The 16803-nt window shown below is 34.4% G+C and overlaps 1 non-coding gene across 1 annotated transcript; it reads right to left on the reverse strand.

Moving 5' to 3' along the window:
- Positions 1–9560: 9560 nt before the first annotated feature.
- Positions 9561–9633, reverse strand: TRNAF-GAA (transfer RNA phenylalanine (anticodon GAA)). Its single transcript has one exon. It is a non-coding gene; the product is annotated as a tRNA-Phe (tRNA).
- Between the last annotated feature and the right edge of the window lie 7170 nt (positions 9634–16803).

A 16803-nucleotide genomic window follows, 5' to 3' on the forward strand; every position in this document is an offset into this window, starting at 1 on the left:
TATTGATTCTTCCAATCCATGAACACAGTATATTTCTTCATCTATTTGTGTCTTCTTTAATTTCTTTTACCAGTGCTCTATAGTTTTCTATATATAGATCTTTTGTTTCTTTAGGTAGATATATTCCTAAGTATTTTATTCTTTTCTTTGCAATGGTAAATGCAATTGTTTCCTTAATTTCTCTTTCTGTTTTCTCATTGTTAGTGTATAGGAATGCAAGAGATTTCTGTGTGTTGATTTTATATCCTGCAACTTTACTATATTCATTGATTAGCTCTAGTAATTTTCTGGAAGAGTCTTTAGGGTTTTCTATGTAGAGGATCATGCCATCTGCAAACAGTGATAGTTTTACTTCTTATTTTCCAATCTTGATTCCTTTTGTTTCTTTTTCTGCTCTGATTGCTGTGGCCAAAACTTCCAGAACTGTGTTGAATAGTAGTGGTGAGAGTGGGCACTCTTGTCTTGTTCCTGACTTTAAGGGAAATGCTTTCACCATTGAGGATAATGTTTGCTGTGGGTTTATCAAATATAGTTTTTATTATGTTGAGGTATGTTCCTTCTATTCCTGTTTTCTGGAGGTTTTTTTTTTTTTTATCATATAAGGATGTTGAATTTTGTCAAAGGCTTTCTCTGCATCTATTGAGATAATCATATGGTTTTTATTTTTCAATTTGTTAATGTGGTGTATTACATTGATTGATTTATGAATATTGAAGAATCCTTGCATCCCTGGTATAAAGCCTACTTGGTCATGATGTATGATCTTTTTAATATGTTGTTGGATTCTGTTTGCTAGAATTTTGTTAAGGATTTTTGCATCTATGTTCATCAGTGATATTGGCCTGTAGTTTTCTTTTTCTGTGGCGTCTTTGTCAGGTTTTGGTATTGGGGTGATGGTGACCTCATAGAATGAGTTTGGAAATTTACCTTCATCTGTAATTTTCTGGAAGAGCTTGAGCAGGATAGGTGTTAGTTCTTCTCTAAATTTTTGGTAGAATTCAGCTGTGAAGCCGTCTGGTCCTGGGATTTTGTTTGCTGGAAGATTTCTGATTACGGTTTCAATTTCTGTGCTTGTGATGGGTCTGTTAAGATTTTCTATTTCTTGGTTCAGTTTTGGAAAGTTATACTTTTCTAAGAATTTGTCCATTTCTTCCAAGTTGTCCATTTTGTTGGCATATAGTTGCTGATAGTAGTCTTATGATCCTTCGTATTTCTGTGTTGTCTGTTGTGATCTCTCCATTTTCATTTCTCATTTTGTTGATTTTATTTTTCTCCATTTCTTATCTGCCCTCTTAGCGCAGTAGGCAGCGCGTCAGTCTCATATTTTTCTCCATTTCTTGATGAGTCTGCTAATGTTTTAATTAATTAATTTTTAAAATGAGGGTAATTGCTTTACAGAAGTTTGCTGTTTTCTTTCAAACAACAAGAAGAATCAGCATTGGTATACATATGTCCCCTTTCTCTTGAAACTCCCTCCCGTCTCCCTCCCAGTTCCATCCTTCTAGATTGTTACAGAGCCCCTGTCTGTGTTCCTTTATTCATTCAGCAAGTTCCCATTGGCTGTCTAATGCACATGGTATTGTAAGTTTCCATGCTATTACTAAACATTAGTAGGGCTTCCCTGGTGGGATAGTGGTAAAGAATCCACCTGCAATGAAGGAGATATGGAGATGTGGGTTCCATCCCTGGTTTGGGAAGATCCTCTGCAGGAGGAAGTGTCAACCCACTCCAAAATTCTTGTCTGGGAAATCTCATGAGCAGAGGAGCCTGGTGGGCTACAGTCCATGGTGCAACAAGAGTTGGACACGACTTAGGAACTGAACAACAACAAAAATATTTAAATACTATACATTACATCAGTAAAAGATTGTCAATCCAGTGAAAATTAGAACAATACATAATTAACTTAGCTATAAGTTTTATATTAGAGCTAGGAAGTTGATTTTACTAAAAAGTTGTATCAATCAATAAGTGTCAAAAACCCTTCCTCATGACAGGTTTCTTTTTCTTTTTCTTTTCTTTCTTTTCTTTTGTGTAATTTCTTTATCCTAGAAACATTCTTATAATCTTTCTGGATATAATAAGGTCCAGCAAACACAGTCTGAATAATTTTATGCATCCTTTTTTTTCTGAGGTAGCATTTATGCATAGAACTTTTGTTCTGTTTCAGTAAGGCACTTTAGCATATGCTGGTTAAATTCTGTCTTCTTGTTACAGCCTAAATCTGTTTTCATTCAGGTCGGTTGCTTTATGCCTCCAAGCTAAAAAAAGGATATTTAAAATCTTGTGAGAAATGATTCACACTCTCTTTGGCAGCTAAAGCTACAATCTTTGTCTTTTGCTCACTCCTTGGAATTTGATGAACTAAAAGATTAAGACAGTCATACCACATGTATAAACCGAATGTATAAACCAAATGCTTTTAGTTCTCATACTGACAAAACAATTACTTGTGGCTTCTCAGAGAAAAGTCACTCTTCTTTGTTGTTAAAACTGCTTTCATAGGCTATAAGTGTTGGAAATCTGCTTTAAGAATTCTTTGTTTCTTTCTTTCTTTCATTTTTTAACCAATTTAGGACTTTTTTTTTCCTGCTATTAATGAAAATGAAAAAAGTCAATTCTCTGTGGCAAGTATAAAATCTAAGCAAGCACAATTTGCTGCCTGGTTTTTTGGAGCCTCCTTGCTAGGAGACCATAAAACATGATAAAGTTTGGTAATGTCAAGGAAAGTTAATTATGAGTGAAGGAGACACTATGAAAAAATCTATAGATCAAAAACAAATCTGTCCTAAAAGGAAGTGAAACAATGGTAACTTGGGTTTTATTATATGGAAATCACTTTCAAAATTTACTGAACACTTACTCTGTGGGGAAAAATATGATATGCTCTACAGAAAGCATAGAAATGAGAAATAAGAGTAAGGCTAAGATGGATTCATTAGCACATGAATTTTAGATGTATTATTTTATTTAATAATATCATTGTCATATGAATTATAGGTTTAATATAAATTACTATCTCATGCTTTAAGTATGAAAAGAAATTCTGAGAGAACTGACATCTGTTTCCAAAATTTACTACACAGAGTGAAAGAAAAGTTACAGATATAAAAGAAGGATGTAGAGAATTCTGGACCCTTTGTCAAAACAATTTTGTAAAATAATACAATCATAGCCTCTAGCTTCAGGACATAGAATCCTATGAAAGTAACTCACAAGCTGAGTGAGTTTAGACAAGATATTTGACTTGTCTGAGCTGATGGAATCTGCTTCCTGTGGTTTTGAGGCAGTATGTATAGGAAAGAATAAGACATCTTGGAATAAATATGCAATCATATTCAGATGTTTTATTTTTGGCCATAGAGTTAAAGTACTTTCAAAGAAGACCCCCATTCCTGTCTTTAAGGATCTAACAGTTTAGGATTTGAACAAATTATCTAATAACCATAACACGTGGTGGCATCTTATCAATGATAAGAAAGATGAATTACAAAGACAGGAAAAGAATGTATTCTAGAGAGACTAAGATAGAGGAGTCTGATAACAGTTCGGAAAACTGTTGAAGAAAGAAACAGCCTTGAGATGAACATTTCAAGATTGAAAAAGGAGAAAGGTTTTGGTTAAAGTAGATATTTTAACTTTATGGATAGGTTATAGCATCAATTTTCCTGTATTAAAAAAAGGAAAAAAAAAACTAACAACAAAGTTTCAATAAATTTCCTCCAGATTAAAAATAATCTTTCACCCTTAAATATTTCAAATGTTTTCCAGGGAATTATTAAAAATAGTTTCCCGCTTTTGTCAATTTTGTGGCTCCTTATTATACTCTGATATTACATTTTTTTAAGCTCCCTAAACATCTTGTGAAAGTGGGGATTCTGATTTAGCAGGTTGGTTCGGGACTGAGATTTTACATTTCAAACAAGCTCTTAGGTGCTGCCTCTGCTGTTGTCTGAGGACCACATTTCATGTGGCAAAGTGCCGAGAGGCTTCTCAAGATTTGTCTCATTGAGATCTCTCTTGATAAATGTCACATTGCACTTGAAAATATGTGGGATATTTTCAATATCTTTTGATATTGATTTCTAACATAATTCCACTGTCTGTAATGACAGAACAGACTCTATGATTTCAATACCACTGGATCATGAAATTTTTGAATCTGGTTTTATGTCCTTGGATACGTTCCAGTATCTCCTAGTTTATAGTCTATGGGAATTTGAATAGAACATGTATCCTACTGTTGTGTGAAAGTTGTATAAATCTTAATTATGTTCAATTTGTTCATGGTGTTTTTCAGGTCTACTATATCCTTATAATTTTTTAATATATTTAATTAGTTTTTGAGAGTTTGATACTGAAACTGACTAAAAATCTTAATTTATCTACTTAAAAAATAATTGCGATACATAGTAAAACTATATGTAACTTTGTCCTATATTTTCCAAGTCTCCTGTAAATGAATTATCATACTTTCATAATTTAAAAATTAAAAAGAGAAAAAATAATTGTCTCTCTGAATGCTTTTTCCTCCTGGCTTTGCTGTCTTCTTAATGGCTGCTGCTATTCATGTCTTTTGAAAATCGTAATTGAGATCCATTTGATTCAGTTGTTGGGCCAAAAAGCTAGGATTATCCCTTCTTTTTTAGATCCAAAGCCCAATATTGTTGGAACTACCTTGAAACATTCAGAATATGATCACTTCTACCATCTAGCAGTATTTCTAATCACCCCATATGTTACCAGGTTGGTCAAAGTCTTTTAGTTTCCTCCTGGATTATTACAATAGATTCCTATCTGTCTCCATATAGATGTCCTTGACCTCTGAAGTCTAGTCTCAATATAGAATCCTGGATGATACTTCTAAAAGCCACCATCTTAAATATTAATAAACTCACCCTTGCTTTAGCCACACTGACCATTTTGACATTCCTTGAACTTACTACGCATGGTCCCTTTGCAAATTCATGTAGCTATTTTCTTTCCTTTTTTTCAGTATCATTTTTTCAATAAAGTCAGTCACGGCCACTCAACTAAAAAATATGATTCACCTTCCAGGCCAGTTCTGATCCCCTTTACCATAGTCTTCTTTTTTCATATTTTATTCTTAAAGCACTCACAAACACACACTATCACTCACCAACTCCTCACGTATAACATAATCTATCTACTGAGTATGTTCATTGATTTTTTAAGTCTATTTAGCCCTGTATAATACAAACGTGTGCTTCTTTTCTTCTTTCCAACATTGATTTAATCTGAGCAATTCATCAGTGCTTGGAACATATTGGTTGTTCATCAAGTATATATTGAATGAAGTAAGTAATATACAATTTGGGAACCTCGCCAGGACCTTCTTTGACTTCACTGAGGCAGATGTTGGCTAGTAGATTGTGAAAGAAATGAGAAATGAGGAGATCAAGATACATTATAATAATAAAAAAAAAAAAAAAAAAAAAAAAAAAAAAAAACTTGCCTGGAAGAGAAACAATGTGTGAGAATCTGAGTAAGATATTTATTTTCCTTTTATTTATAATAAAATGTGAAATGTGGTCTTAATTATAGGGTAAGAGAAATTACTGATGAAATCATGCTTCAGCATAATATTTGAAAATATCCCCCCCCAAAAACCCCCACGAAAACAAGGGCTCAAGTAAAGAGCTTATCCCAAAAATGAAGAAAATTTGTATTCTTCCAGGAGTATACAATGAAATAAAGATATTTTTATATTTTCAAAGTCAGTCCTTAGAAAAAATATACTCCAGCTTAGCCCTATGTTTTCAGTGGTGGTTTTACAGGAGTTGTGAGAAGACATATGAAAGAGAAGGATAACAGAACATATCAAAGGATTGCTGATTAGCATAGAGAGACTTAAGGATTTCTACACTTGATATCTTTAAATGTTAAAGTTAAAGTTACATGGTTATCACTCAGCATGGTATGGATACCTGTATTTCTGGAAGGAAGCTGAGTTGGAACTTTACTGAGCAAGTGTAGCAGAACAGAAATGGTTCAGGAAAATATTAGGTCTCTTCATACTAAGTGGGGAGCTGCTAAAGTCAAAGTAAAAGTTACCAACCAACTCTGGCATTGGATTCTAAAATAGAAAGACTAAAAGATTACATTCAGATCTGGCTTACTACAGTTTTGAGGCTAGAGTGGATTAGTTAGGAGGAGTAATATTGTCCACATGATGGTCAAAAATATGGTTGGCACAGAGGGTTGGAGGTAAAGAGGATTAAAGAGTTAAGAGGATTAAAAAAGCAATATGAGGGTGGTGTTGGTTTATCATTTACAAGAAGACTAACCACGCATCCTGATCTATTTTCTATACTATGACTGTTTTTCCATCTTAAATATTAATAAAGTAAAAGTGAAAGTGTTCATTGCTCAGTTTTGTCCAACTCTTTTCAACCCCATGGGCTGTAGCCCATCAGACCCCTCTGTCCCTGGGATTCTCCAGGCAAGAATACTGGAGTGGATTGCCATGACCTTCTCCAGGGATCTTCCCCACCCAGAGGTCAAAGCAGGGTCTCCGGATTGCAGGCAGGTTCTTTAGCATCTGAGTCAGCTGGGAAGTTCAAACATTAGTAAAGCTTCCTCTATACTCAAGTAGGATTCAATTTGAATAATAACCTATTTGATAAACCTATATATAGGTTGCATCATTTTTCAAAGTAGGTGACAAATTCTTTAACAGTCTTTAAAATAGTATCAGTGACTCAATAATCCATGATAGGGGGGAGAGGGTTGATAAATAAATTATGCAAGAGGTACTCACATACCTCCGATTACTGTAATTATTTATATTAATTATTTATGCTAGCATATATTGTATTTAGTATGTACCTCCCATAAATCTACCCTCAAATTTTGCTTAAGACAAAGCAAAATATTAAAAAGCAAATATGACCACTGTGATACTATTCATTTAAGCTGTGTCCTCAGTTTCTTCTAGTATTTCTCATTTTATTTTTAACTCTCCACTGCTTTGATCATTTTTAAAAGGTAGTGTCTTGTCTGATAAATTAAGACTAGAATAGGATTGTAATAGTTTTTTCTAAGTGTTAATATCCCCACTTATAAAACTTATACATGAATTAATTTGGGGTGCTTATTTTGTTTTTGGCTGCCATAATAAAATTCTAACCCACATTTCTATTGCTTTTTGTCTAACTCTCCTAGAGTTAATTTTGTGTTTCCCTAGAGATTCTGGCTCATATATATATGACTGCATTTTTGATAGCTCAACTTAGATGTCGATAAATTACATAAGCAGGATCCAAAGTTAGTCTTGAATTTTATTCAGAATTTAAAGCCAAAATCCACTTACCTCTCTTTCTTATAAAAATCCTTTTCCAAGATCTTATTGTTTCTTGCCTAGATTACAATTAATGTTACTTACTGTTCTTTATACTCTGACATCCATGTTTATCTACACATTAATACACAGTGTAAAATAATAATATTTAGAAAATGAACATTTGTCAGTGGTTTTTACAATGTGTTGTGTTAGTCACTCAGTCGTGTCCAACTGTTTTGTGACCACAGGGACTGTAGCCCACCAGGTTCCTCTGTCCATGGAATTCTCTAGGCAAGGATACTGGAGTGGGTTGCTATTTCCTTCTCTAGGGGATCTTTCCAACCCAGGGATTGAACCTGGGTCTCCTGCATTGCAGGCAGATTGTTTACTGTCTGAGACACCAGACAAGCCCAAGAGTTACCATAAAGTATAGGTTTTTACTATACTTATGAAAAAAATACAAATTTACAGATTCTTCACCATGGCCTTTTAGTCTCTCCATGAACTTGCCTATCCCTCCAACTTTACCACACCCCACTCTTTCCTTCACTACATCCACTTCCACCATCCTGGCTTTCAGGTGGTTCTAAAGTTACACCAAGTTCATATACACTTTAGCAACTTCACACTTCAACCTGCCTAAAATGTACTCTCCTGGATATTCATATGGTTGGTATCAATAAGAATGCCAGTATTTCAGATAGTTACAGACTGAACACCAAATAAATCTAAAGTAGTACTTCCAAAGCACTATGTATCATATCATTTTACTTTCTTCACACTTTTTACAATCAGAAATATTGTCTGTGTTTGTGTGTGTGTGTGTGTGTGTTAGACTGATTAGCTTCCCAACCAAAATAAAACCCCGTAAAATATGGATATTATCTTCTTTTACATAGGGAAAATTCTTGAAGCATTCAAAGTTTCAGATGATTGAGTACATTCAGCATTAGAAAAATTATTTTTATTATCATGTTTCTTTAAAAGATAAAAAAAACAGGTTGGATTTTTCACTGATATTTAGTGGATGAGGGATTAAGTAACCTAGCATAAATAACAGAAATCTGTTTCTTAGCATTCAAGGTAGATTTAGAATTCATTTGAATCTTTGTAGGTTTATGAGAAAAGCACAAAGATGAGAATTATGGAGAGATTTTCCTATTAAAATCAACAAGGATTAAAATAGCAATATTCTAAAGAGCTTAGGTATGCTTTAATTTTGGAATTTCTCTGTGTGGAAGACCTCTGAGCATTTCTTAATGTATTTTTTTCTAGGATCAAGAATTAAATAGATCTACTATACAAAGACTGCCCATATGTCTTTTACCATGGGGCAAATTGCTGAAGACAATCATGTTCATGAAACATAACATCCTATAGTGAGTAATAACTATATTTTTTATTTATGTGATTATACTTAAAAGTTAACTTTTATTAAATCTATTTAATTACATTCTGATCTTCCTCCCTTTCCAGTCCTTCCTTTCTTCCCTCCTTTCTCTATCCCTCTCATCATTTAGTCTTTCTTTCCTCTCTTCTCTCCTTCCTCCCTTCCTTCCTTTCTGATTTTCATTTTTCATCTCTCTATATTGTTACACATAAACTGCCATTAAGCAGGATTCCACGAGACATAATTTTAAAGAGAAAAAAATATTTTTTGAGAATTACTGAACATACACTATTTAATCAGAATTATTTTGGATAAGACACTAAAGTTATATAGTGAGTTTTGATCAATATCAAGCTTCCTAAGGAATTTTCAAACCCCAAGGAATAAAAAAAAAATGCATGTCTGATCATCTGGGATGATTTCAGTTTAGGGAAAATATAAACAAAGCTAATATAATTTTTTAATGTGGCTAATAGCTAGAATTATAGTTGATAGATCAAATGATAAGAATATGCTTACTTTTATCAATAACTCAGAAATTTTAACAGGGTATGTATACTTTTACACTCTCATCAGCAATGTCTGAGAATTCTGGTTGCTCCACATCCATGCCAGTTTTGGCGTCCTCAGTCTATTATTTGTTTGAAAGTGCTAATTGTTCAGTGTTGTCTGCTTCCTTGTGACCCTATGGACTGTAGCCTGCCTGGCTCCTCTGTCCATGGAATTCTCCAAGCAAGAATACTGGAGTGGGTAGCCATTCCCTTCCCAGTGATCTTTCCGACCAGGGATTGAACCTGAGGTTCCTATACTACAGGTAGATTCTTTACCATCTGAGCCACCGGGGAAGCCCAAAGGATCAAAAATAGTTGCTGAAACCTGGGATTGAACCAGGGACCTTTAGATCTTCAGTCTAACATTCTATCAGTTGAGTTATTTCAGCCACTCACTATTATAATTTGTTTAATTGAGTTATAATTAGCATATAACATTGTGTAAGTTTAAGATGTCCAACTTGTTGGCTTGATACATTTGTACATTACAATATGATTACCATCATTGTCTTAGTTAACACCTCTACCATGTCACATAATTATCTTTTGTGTGTGTGGTGAGAATAATTAAGACCTAGTCCTTTAGCAAATTTGAAGTTTATACAGAAGTGTTGACTGTAATCACTATGCCGTACAGTAGACATCCAGGATTTACTTATCTACTAGTTGCAACTTTTTATTCTTAAACCACATCTCTTCAATTCCACCACTATCTAACCCCTGATAACCACAATTCTATTCTCTGTTATTACAAATTTACCCTTTTTATATTCCATGTTTAAGTAATGTTATACTTATCTGCCTTTCTCTAACTTACCTCACATAACATAACACCCTAAAGGGCTATCCATGTTGCAAATGGCAGGATTTCCTTCTTTTTCATGGCTCAATAATATCACTTTGTATGAATATATATACCACATCTTCTTTATCAATTCATCTGTTTATGGGCACTTATGTTGTTCCCACATATATTGGCTATTGTGAATAATGTTGCAGTAAACATGGATTACAGAAGTATTTTCAGTTATTTTCATTTATTTTAGATACATACTCAGAAGAGGGATTGTTGAATCATATGACATTTCTATATTTAATTTTTTAAGGAAACTCCATACTGCTTTCCACAGGGGCTGACCATTCAAAAAGGTTTCCCTTTCTCTAGCCAAACACAGGTTATCTCTTATCTTCTTGTTGATAGCCATCCTACGAGGTGTGGGGTGGTATCTAACATTTTTGGTTTTGATCTGCATTTCCCTGATGATTAGTGATGTTTAATACATTTTTATGTGTTTGTTGGCCATCTGTATATATTCCTTGGAAAAATGCCTATTCAGGTCTTCTGTCAATTTTTTATTCAAATTGTCTTTTTTTGCTGTTATGATATATGAGTTTTTAATAAGTCTTTATCCAATACACAATTTGCAAATATTTTCCCATGCTGTAGGATATCTTTTCATTTTGTTGACTTTTTTCTTTTTCTGTGCAGTTTTTCATTTGATGCAATCTCACTAGTTGATTTTTTAAAATTTTGTTGTTTATACTTTTGGTGTCATAACTGAAAAAATTATTGCCAAGACCAAAATCAAAATGCTTCTTCCCTAAGTTTTCTTTTAGAGGTTCGTAATATCAGTTCTCATTTTATGGTCTTTAATCTATTTTGAGTTCAATTTTTTGAGTGATATAAGATAATGGTCTGATTTCAGTTCTCTGCATGTGATTACCCATTTTTCCCAATACCATTTTTTTAAAGAGACTGTCCTTTCTCCCTTGATAGTTCTTCATTCCCCTGTCTACTATTAGGTTGACTATACATACAGTGGCTTATTTCTGGGCTTCCCTATTCTCCTTCATTGTTCTATGTGTTTATTTTTTTTTGCCAGTTCCATACTGTTTTAATTATTATAGCTTTGTAGTATAGTTTGAATTCAGTAATTGTAGTCCCTCTTGCTGTGTTATTCTTTTACAGCATTGCTTTAGCTATTCAAGGTCTTTTGTGGTTCCATAGATTTAACTTTTTCTGTTTGTTTGTTTACATGAAAAATAGCATAAAAATTTTATAGGGATTTCATTGAATCCACTGATTAATTTGGGTAATATGAACATTTTATCAATGTTAATTATTATAATCCACAATCATAGGGTGTCATTCTATTCAATTGTATCTTTTCAATTTCTGTTTTAAAGGCTTGTAATCTTTCACTTTCTTGGTTAATTTTATCCCTAATCATTTTTTTTTTTATTCTATTGATCATGTGATAGTTTTCTCATATTTCTTGTACTATTAGCTCAGTTGGAGGTTTCATTTTCATTTTATTTTTCTCTAACACTGTGATTACATTTATGAACTTACTGGCCATATGCATATATTATTTTGCAAAGTGTTCATTGATATCATTTGCTCCTTATCAAATAGATTTTCTGTTGCCTTTCCTCTTGAAATCCAGTCATGTTTTCCTTTTTCTTCATACATTTAATAAGTTTAAGATGTATCTTGGGCATTTTCAATGCTGTGTAATCACAGTGTAAACTTCAATCTTTGTCTCTTGGATATAAGCTCAAAATTCAGTCCAGTGATTTTAGCCTTTGTTGTGCCCCTGAGGTCTGTACATGTGTCAGTAGCAATTTAAGTATACATTATACACATAATTCATAATTTCTCCTCTCTTGTTCTCTCCTTTCTTAGCACTCCTTCATCACTTTTAAACATGGTTTTATAATTTGGGTGCCCCAAATTCTATTCTGTTTCTTTAAGGCAGTAATGAGTTTGATTTGCCCCTTAGTTTTTAGGACCAATAAATAAATAGCTCATCCAGATTCATTCCCTTCTTCACTATGTCATTCCTTCATCCAAATGTTGACTCCCTACCAAGAGCAACTTCTTCTCACCCTTCCTCTTCCTCCTTCCTTCTTCCTCTCTTTCTTTTTTGTGTAATCTCTTTTTTGTTTGTTTGTTTGTTTGTAAGATCATTGGTACTATGAAAGCATACTTTTAAACTAAGAATGTGTAAGGAATGCTGAAATCCTGTCTTTCTAAATATTATACTTACATTTTGCCTTTTTCTTACTACCATGTTTCTCATTGAAATTTATCAAAGCTTAGAAAGGAACCATCTTTTTTTCCCTTTAAAGCCTAATTGAAAATGGAGTTTTATTTTATAGTGATTTGCCTTGCGATTCTTCAGTTATGTCTGACTCTGTGCGACCCAATGAACTGTTGCCTGCCAGTTTCCTCTGTCCTTGGGATTCTATAGGCAAGAATACTGGAGTAGATTGTCATTCCCTTTTCCAAGGGGTCTTCCCAATCCAGAATCAAACCGGCACGTCTTACCTCTAACCTGCCTTGGCAGGCGGGTCTTTACCACTAGCCCCACCTGGGAGGCACTATAGTACCTTAAAACATTTCAAAAACATCATCAGTAACTCAATTCATGTCCAATCTTTTTGTTAGACATTGATCCTGATACAAATAACACCTACTTTATCCATTCATTCATTCATCACTTAATTGATATGTATTCAGCTCTAGCCATATGCAACAAATTTTTTTTCAAGTGATGAAAATATAAATATGACCAAAAATGGCATAGCCTGCAGCTTAGCAGGAAAGAATAATATTCAACAGAGCATCACACAAACAGACAAATAACAGTTTGAATAGGATACAATATGTGAAGGAGAGGGTCATGATGATAAAGTACACATCAGGTGAAAATCACTTATGTATGGAAGCTAGAGTAAGCTTTCCTGAGGAAGTGACTATAAACTAAGATTTGACAGAAAGTAAGATTCAACTAGATAAGGGCTGAATGCAGTGGATGAGCAGGGAAAGAAAATTTTAGACAAGCTAAATAGCCTGGAATGTTCAAGATGGAACTGAAAAGAGGTCAGAATAGTTGCAGCATAGAGCATGAGGTGAAAGGATAAGGCTAAATGAGACCTGTGAGGCAGATGGAGAACAGATGATTGGGGGTTTGTGAGCCAGGTTAAATTTCAGTCTTTGTCCTTAGAGCAATGAATACCAACATAATCTTTGCCGTTAGCTTTCACATTTGCAGTCTGACAACATGAATTTCTCCTGTTTACAGGTAATTAAGAAAAATTTTCCCTCACATTATAGATGTCGATATTCTAACAGGAATTTTAATATCACACACAGTAAAATAGGAAAAATAAACATAAAATTCTGCATGAAAAACATAAAAGAAAAATATTTACAAATGTATTTTATTTAATAAACTAAACTTATCTAATGTTAATGAAAGGGTGGTTTATGTTTCATAAATGAGGTCTTATTTCTTTTGGATACTATTTAAAACATACTGTGTAAGCATGTATCTGAACATAATCATGACATTAACTGAAAGAAACTCGAAGTGACTGTGAAAGTGAAAGGCGCTCAGTTGTGTACAACTCTTTGTGACCTCACGGACTGTTTGGAATTCTCCAGGCCAGAATACTGGAGTGGGTAGTCTTTCCCTTCTCCAGGGGATCTTCCCAACCCAGGGATAGAACCCAGGTCTCCCACATTGCAGGTGGATTCCTTACCACCTGAGCCACAAGGGAAGCCCTAAAAGTGAAAGTAAAAGTGGTTGCAGAGCTTTTCAAAATCACAGTTTTTGAGCTCACTGGGGTATGGCCATATCTTTTCTAATCTTGTAAGAAATATGAATTAAGCACATTGTTTTGGTGGAAGCTCAGAGGAGTAATTACATAGCTACAAATGAGCAAGCCTGAATCTATTACAAACAGTATTTAGCAATGTATGTCTTATTTCTGAAATACCCATTTGCATGCATAAAAATTAGCAATATTTATATTCAAATAAAAACAATACAATTTATGATTGATGAATAATCTAAAGCTCCATACTCCTCCAGATACTCCTTTTAAGTCTGAGGGAAATGTATCCTGTTGAGAAATATCTGATGAAATCCAGCTGTATTTTATTCTCATTTCAATCTATCATCACAGAAAATATTGACTATTTTTCCCTTCAGACATGCAGCTGTCAACTATCCAACTATGGGCCTAGATTTACAATTTAGTTTTACTTCCTACCTATTCATTTTCATTTAAAACACTTGTTCCATGAAACTAGCATTTGCTGTGTGAAAAAGGAAAGCAGGATGTGCTATCTCATCAAACCTGTCAATGAATGTTCATGGGCACAGCAAATAATATTTGTTAAATTCAAGGGAACGTATTTACACCTTAAGACACGGTAAAAATCACTATACATCTATGTGCATTGTATGCATGTTCAGTCATTCAGCCGTGTCTGACTCTTTGCAACCACACAGACTGTAACCCACCAGGCTCCTCTGTCCATGGAATTTTCCAGGCAACAATATTGGAACAGGAGGCCGCTTCCTTCTCCAGGGGATCTTCCCAACCCAGGAATCAAGCCCATGTCTCTTATATCTCCTGCACTGGCAGGCAGATTCTTTATCACTGTGTCAGTAAGTGTTATTCCTATCACATTTATTATTCCAGTAAAAAGATTTCTATTGTGTGCCAGTAGTGATAAGAATCCCTGTCCCTTCATTCCCCCACCCAAGTGCGTAAGCCTATTCAGTCATGTCCAACTCTTTGGGACCCCATGGACACTAGCCAACTAGGCTCCTTTGTCCATGGGATTCTCCAGGCAAGAATACTGCAGTGGGTTGCCATTTCCTTCTCTAGGGAATGTTCCTGACTCAGGGATCAAACCCTTGTCTCTTGTGTCTCCTGCATTGGCAGGCCAGTTCTTTACCCAGCTGAGTCACCAGGGAAGTCCAACCCTAAGAGGCATATTCAAATACTTGCAAAGTGTTTCTGCTCACTTTGAAAGTAGGCCAAGTTACAAAAGATCCTGGATAGTTGTATAGACATTAAGATCTTTGGAAAACTTAAAGAGGCTTTGCAATCAGCAACAGAGAGAGGATGTATTAGTGAAGACATGGAAGGATGCGGTGGTAAATTCCAATAGCCATCACCCAGAATAATAATAATATATATATATATTTATTTATTTATTTATTTATTTATTTATTTATTTCTCATAAAACAATTCTTGGTGATAGTTTAGGCTGATGGAACCATTCTCTTCAGTGTGGTTTTGTAAGAATCCTAGTTCCTTCTGTCTTACAGCTCAGCTATCCCAGAGGATATCATTTGCAATAGATTCAGTCACTGGGTTGGGAAAAAGAGATTATAGAGGAGACACATTTGTTTCTTAAAAGATTTAGTTTCGAAATAGTGTACGTCAGTTCCATTTACTATCTACTGGGAAGGACTAAGCATATAATCATTCATAATTGCAAGGGAATTGGGAAATATAGTTCTTGCCTAAATATTCAGTTTCAAGCTACAACTCTCTACTATGGAGAGGAGATAGTTTTGGAGATAGCTTCTTGTCTCTGACACAGAGAAGTGTTTCTCTTCAATTGTTCTGGACATAAGAGGGCATTTTGTTGGTTTTATTTTATTGCTTGTTCATTTTTCTAGCCAACTATGTATATATGAAGGTCACAAAGACTAAGAAACTTATACTAGCAACTATAGTTTGTAATAAATCTATAAGCACCAAAAGTCAACATATAGCTCAGATCACTAAACACAGGAAGCAATTGTAGCTCAACATTCCATACCACCTAGAAAAATAAATAAAGTATGGATTTCTGTGAATAAGGAGAATAGGTCTTCTTAGAGTTTGGGATTTAGGTGGCAATCCAAGTGATGATATAGCAAATATTTTTCTTTTTTCACTACATGTTTGTAAACTTCTGTTATTTTACTATACACTAGAAATATTATTCTATGTTGAGAAAATTCTGATGATTCCAGGAGAAAATAATCTGCCCCAAGAAATCACGCATGAAATGAATTATCTTCAGAAAGTAAATGCAAAATCTAGTTTAACATGGTGGCAATAAAGTCTGACTAACTAAGATGGTTTTAAAATTAGAAATGTTAATGTCCACCTGCCCTACTCTCTAGTCTCTTTTCTGCCAGCAGAAATACTCATTAAGTTCATAGTAGATTATTTTTGAACAATAAACACTCTTATTTCATAAGCTAAGAAGAGATGGAAGAAGGTTTATTTGCATCTCTGGACCAGATTTTGCTCAGATAGGACTCCAGCAACATGTACAAGCCATCTGCTCAGCCACACCAGCCAGGCCTCTACACCCAAAACTTTTCCTGCTGATTTTTCATCCTTTAGAAAATCGATGATGTTGATTATCATTTTCTTCTCATCCTATTTTTTTTCCGGGATTTTATTTTACTTTAAATAAAATCTTTGTGTTATCTTCCTCAAAGGTCGTCTTTGACCTTCTCTGAAGAAGTAAAGGCAGTGGTCACAGGGACTCCGGCATGGATAGGTACAATGTGCTCTGGAGAGCCGTGATGCAGGTCTTTACTCTAGATTATGTCCATGCCTCTAGCTTTCGACTGCCTTTGGAACCCAAGGATACCTGCTCGAGGGCCACAGGACTTCAAAACATCCTTACCACAGACTATGTGTACGCAGAAAAGACTCAACTTGTATTTTCTGGAAGACATTCCAGCACATA

Source organism: Muntiacus reevesi, chromosome 14 (genome assembly GCF_963930625.1).
Source record: "Muntiacus reevesi chromosome 14, mMunRee1.1, whole genome shotgun sequence".
NCBI classification, from domain to species: Eukaryota; Metazoa; Chordata; class Mammalia; order Artiodactyla; family Cervidae; genus Muntiacus; species Muntiacus reevesi.